This window comes from Canis lupus, chromosome 1, assembly GCF_003254725.2.
Source record: "Canis lupus dingo isolate Sandy chromosome 1, ASM325472v2, whole genome shotgun sequence".
NCBI lineage: Eukaryota > Metazoa > Chordata > Mammalia > Carnivora > Canidae > Canis > Canis lupus.
This window is the reverse complement of record NC_064243.1, coordinates 57,924,478-57,929,930: the sequence shown is the minus strand read 5'-3', so window position 1 is coordinate 57,929,930 and position 5,453 is coordinate 57,924,478. Positions and strand designations below refer to the sequence as shown.

The window sequence follows — 5,453 nt, the reverse complement described above, 5'->3', positions numbered from 1 at the left end:
TAAGGGGGGATGAGAGAAGTGCTGAGAAGCCAGTCAGGTTAGAGATGCAGGCAGAAGCCATGTCCTGAAGAGCCTTGTATGCCCTAAGGAGCGTGACTTTGATCCCAAAAGCAGTACAAAGCCATTGTAGGATTTTAGCAGGGACGCTCCCAGTTGAAGACGTGTATTCTTCTCACTGCAGCAAAGATAGTGAGGCTAAGATCACGGTGGTCAAACGGTTGTCCTCAAGATAGAATAGGGCCATACAAGCAGTGCAGGTGGAGAAACGTTTGGAGAGAGGAGGAAAAGAAGAGCTCAGGTTGGCAAATGGCAAATTTATGGTGCCCGTGCTACATCCTGGGGAATGTGTCCACTTTGATTTATGAAAGAGGTGTGGGGTGGTGGCACAGATCCGGGGCACAAGTGATTGTGGATGGCACGCTAGGCTGTGGCATGGCTCTGTCACAGACCTGTGGTCAGAATCCGCTCCCACCTGTCAGTGCCCACCCATGCCAGTTGTTAATATTCCTCCATAGGAGAGGATCCGGGATGACAATAGGAAAGGGTCGAGGATACAGAGCCCTGTGAGTTGTTCATAGGTCCGAAGATGAAGGCGGAGGAGGGGGCAGTGAGGAGAAAGAAGGAGAGGCTGGAGCTTTATAACAGCAAACACCAGGACGAATGTCTCAAGCTGAGAGGCAGCAGTGTCTGGGGAAGGGGAGCATAGGAAGCAGAGAAGACCCTGAACACGCTCATATTTTGAGAGAGAAAGTGGGCAGGTGGAGGAAGGGTAAAGCAACAGGAGAGAGCAGAGATGGACAACAGGATGCCATCCTTAAGCAAATAGGAGATGAGACGCAGAACCTTCTACCATGTGGAGCTATGCAATTATTGGGGGAGAACCCGGGAAAGGACTGAGAAAGGGGGTGCAGCAGGAAGTGAGGGAGGTTGGCTGGAGCTTCAGCTGGGGGCTCTCGGGGATGCGATGTGTAGGCAACGCAAGGAGAATGTTGTAGGTCAAAGTGTGACGAGCCAGGCTGGGGAATGTGTACTTGTGGATACTCACCAAAGTTTATTTATATATTTTTTAAAGATTTTATTTTATTTATGAGAGAGAGAGAGAGAGAGAGAGAGAGAGAGAGAGACCTAGGCAGGGGGAGAAGCAGGCTCCATGCAGGGAGCCCAGTGCAGGACTCGATCCTGGGTCTCCAGGATCAGGACCTGAGCTGAAGGCAGACGCTCAACTGCTGAGGCATCCAGGCATCCCCCTCACCAAAGTTTAATCTTGTTTTCCTAATAGATCTCTAGAGAGCGCGTATAAAACCAGAAGGGGCAATCACCCGGTTGGATTTAGCAGTAGAATTTTGCTGTAAAGACAAGGAAGCAAGGAAGCTGTCAAAGAACGTTATCAATGACATGATGGTGTCTATACTTTGAGACACGGGAAGGGAGAGGAAGGAGAACAAGGAGAGATGGAGGAGCAAGGCAAATCGGAGAACAGGCACAACAGGTATAAAACAGGTGTGTAAAAGTAAGAGAGCTAGAGGGACGCCTGGGTGACTCAGTGGTTGAGCATCTGCCTTTGGCTCAGGGCATGATCCCTGGTCTGGAGATCGAGTCCCATGTCAGGCTCCCTGCATGGGGCCTGCCTCTCCCGCTGTGTCTCTCATGAATAAATAAGTTAAATATTTAAAAAAAAAATAAAAGTAAGAGAGCTAGAGTATTAGAAAAAGGTCATGGGGAAAATATAGATCTTTCGGATTTTGCTGGAGGAACAATTCCAAATGCGGTGAGGTAGTCCAAAGCTCAAAGTGGCTGCGTGCCAGGGAGGTTGATGGATGAAGAAGTTTTGCAACTACACTTGGTAGTGGGTTGAGCTGTGTTTCAAAGCCAGTTCTCTTTGATTCCAAAGCCTATGCTCCTTCAATTATGGTGGGGCTTGAGATGAAGAGGGCCACAGTGCGCCAATGAGCCCAGAGGTCCCGCGGATCTGTCTCTTGCTTCAACAGTGTGTGGATAGAACAGACCCAAGGATGCCCCTTCTTCCAGCCCCTGACCACCCTCCAATCTTTTTTCCAGTCGCAGCCTACAGAGCTATCTTCTGCATCACCCTCTGCCTGTGAGACCAGCCAACCTCCTATTTTGAGCTTAGCTCCTAATTACCCACCAACAGTGAGCTCCCAGATTTGTCAGTATTATTCCATTAAGTTGGAGGCCACTGTCGACCCCCTGGTCAACATGCATCTGCGGGCCTCCCACACCTACCTCCATCTGCGCTTCCATTTCTACTGCAAGGATGTCGCTGGAGATGAGGGTTGGGGTATGGGCCACTTCTTCGGAGAGTTGATTGAGAAGCCTGAGGATACTAAGCATCTCTTGAAGATGCAAAACCAGAGCAGCAGCTGTGCCCTCTCCCAAGCTGTGCAGAAGCTATCCCAAGACAGCTAGGGGGTAAAACCCTGGAGGCCATGGAAGCCACTCTGGTTCTGAAGAAGAACCTGAACCAGGCCCTTCTGGATCTGCATGCCCCAGGTTCTGACTACACAGACCCGCAGCTCTGACTTCGGGAGAACCACTTCCTGGATGAGGAGGTGAAACTCATCAAGGAGATGAGCGACCACCTGACTAACCTCCACAGGCTGGCCGGCCCCCAGGCTGGCCTGGGCAAGTACCTCTTCCAAAGGCTCACCTGAGCATGACAGGGAGCCTCTGAAGCCCAGCAGCCTTTGAGGGACCCCTGTGGCATCCTCCTGGTGCCGGGGCTTGTGGGTAAGCCTCGCCCTGCAGCCACCAGGCAGCTTTTTGACCACCTGGGAATCCCCTCCCAAGTCTTGAGCCAAATGGAAACAATAAAGCTTTTTGTAGAAGAAAGACAGAGAGAAAGAGAGGGGAAGGAAGAAAGAGAAGGAAAGGGAAAGAGAGGGGCAGTGAGCTGCAGCCCTTACTGTGTGGAAGAGCGATCAGCTCTGACAACTGTGAAGAAGAGAGAGCTAAAAGCTCCAAGCCCTCAGAGAAAGGCTCTTGTCCACGAGCGTGCCAGGGTAGTGGCTTCCTAGGAGCACTGGGGATTGGGACAGTGGCCTCCCGCCCCCATCCTGAGATGTGTGGACACAGCACACTGAGGAGTCCTGTGGCAATCGGTCCTTTGTAGATTCTAAGCAGAGCGTTGGTAAGAAATGGTCATGTTGCCTCCTAAGAAACCGGAGTCTAGATTTGAAGGCAAAAAGGAGACTGGATAGTTCATTAGCCTGACCACACACTGCAAATTCCTGGAGGCCCAGGTACTTAGGAGAACTCAGGAGGACTTCGACCTCTGCAGAGGGAGCCTGCTATGGCCTAAATGATCCCATTTCCAAGGGCATGGACTGTCGGCTGACAAAAAAAAACAAAAACAAAAACAGGAAGCTATCGTGTTGGCTCCATAAGGAAAACAATGAAGGCTTTGGCTGCTAGGCAACTGGTCCTCATCTTTGAAGACTTCAAGGTTTTGCTGCTGATCTCGGTTCTCTTGATCACCATCCTTTTGATTCCCGTGGTCCCTGACTGTCTTCTATCTTGCTATGTTTGACTCCTATTATTTACTGTTGTATATATGCCATTGCCGAATGCCCAGTAAATGGCTTGTTCATCCTAACCAAGTACTCAGCACCCTGGAGGTGCCCGATAGGCATTTTATTGACTCTCTGGAGGAAATGATGAACGCTTTTAATGGACCATCTTGTGTTTGTTTTCGTCATCTCATTAATATACATTTCTGTGGTTTACACACCGTCTTATATTTTCTTTTTTTGTGTGTGTGTCTGTGTTTCATTTAGTCAGTTTATGATGTCTTTTTTTATAGTATTGTTTTTCTTCTAGTAAAGATTGATCCCATATTGTATTGTAATATCATATCTCTTTGCCTCTTTAATCCGTAAAGGTCCCCCCAGTGTTTTTATTTTTTTTGTTTTTTTTTTTTTGTTTTATAATAAATTTATTTTTTATTGGTGTTCAATTTGCCAACATACAGAATAACACCCAGTGCTCATCCCCTCAAGTGCCCCCCTCAGTGCCCACCACCGAGTCACCCCCATCCCCCACCCTCCTCCCTTTCCACCACCCCTAGTTCATTTCCCAGAGTTAGGAGTCTTCCATGTTCTGTCTCCCTTTCTGATATTTCCTACCCATTTCTTCTCCCTTCCCCTCTATTCCCTTTCACTATTCTTTATATTCCCCAAATGAATGAGACCATATAATGTTTGTCCTTCTCCGACTGACTTACTTCACTCAGCATAATACCCTCCAGTTCCATCCACGTCGAAGCAAATGGTGGGTATTTGTCGTTTCTAATGGCTGAGGAATATTCCATTGTATACATAAACCACATCTTCTTTATCCATTCATCTTTCGATGGACACCGAGGCTCCTTCCACATTTTGGCTATTGTGGACATTGCTGCTAGAAACATCGGGGTGCAGGTGTCCCGGCGTTCCATTGCATCTGTATCTTTGGGGTAAATCCCCAGCAGTGCAATTGCTGGGTCATAGGGAAGATCTGTTTTTAACTCTTTGAGGAACCTCCACACAGTTTTCCAGAGTGGCTGCACCAGTTCACGTTCCCACCAACAGTGTAAGAGGGTTCCCTTTTCTCTGCATCCTCTCCAACATTTGTGGTTTCCTGCCTTGTTAATTTTCCCCATTCTCACTGGTGTGAGGTGGTATCTCATTGTGGTTTTGATTTGTATTTCCCTGATGGCCAGTGATGCAGAGCATTTTCTCATGTGCGTGTTGGCCATGTCTAGGCCTTCCTCTGTGAGATTTCTCTTCATGTCTTTTGCCCATTGCATGATTGGATTGTTTGTTTCTTTGGTGTTGAGTTTAATAAGTTCTTTATAGATCTTGGAAACTAGCCCTTTATCTGATACGTCATTTGCAACTATCTTCTCCCATTCTGTAGGTTGTCTTTTAGTTTTGTTGACTGTATCCTTTGCTGTGCAAAAGCTTCTTATCTTGATGAAGTCCCAATAGTTCATTTTTGCTTTTGTTTCTTTTGCCTTTGTGGATGTATCTTGCAAGAAGTTACTGTAGCCGAGTTCAAAAAGGGTGTTGCCTGTGTTCTCCTCTAGGATTTTGATGGAATCTTGTCTTACATTGAGATCCTTCATCCATTTTGAGTTTATCTTTGTGTATGGTGAAAGAGAGTGGTCTAGTTTCATTCTTCTGCATGTGGATGTCCAATTTTCCCAGCACCATTTATTGAAGAGACTGTCTTTCTTCCAATGGATAGTCTTTCCTCCTTTATCGAATATTAGTTGACCATAAAGTTCAGGGTCCACTTCTGGGTTCTCTACTCTGTTCCATTGATCTATGTGTCTGTTTTTGTGCCAGTACCACACTGTCTTGATGACCACAGCTTTGTAGTACAACCTGAAATCTGGCATTGTGATGCCCCCAGATATGGTTTTCTTTTTTAAAATTCCCCTGGCTATTCGGGGT

At 47.3% G+C, this 5,453-nt stretch overlaps 1 pseudogene; it reads left to right on the top strand.

The window, feature by feature from the left end:
- The first annotated feature begins 586 nt into the window (after positions 1–586).
- On the top strand, positions 587–2,672 carry LOC112643474 (ferritin light chain-like; annotated as a pseudogene).
- Positions 2,673–5,453: the final 2,781 nt, after the last annotated feature.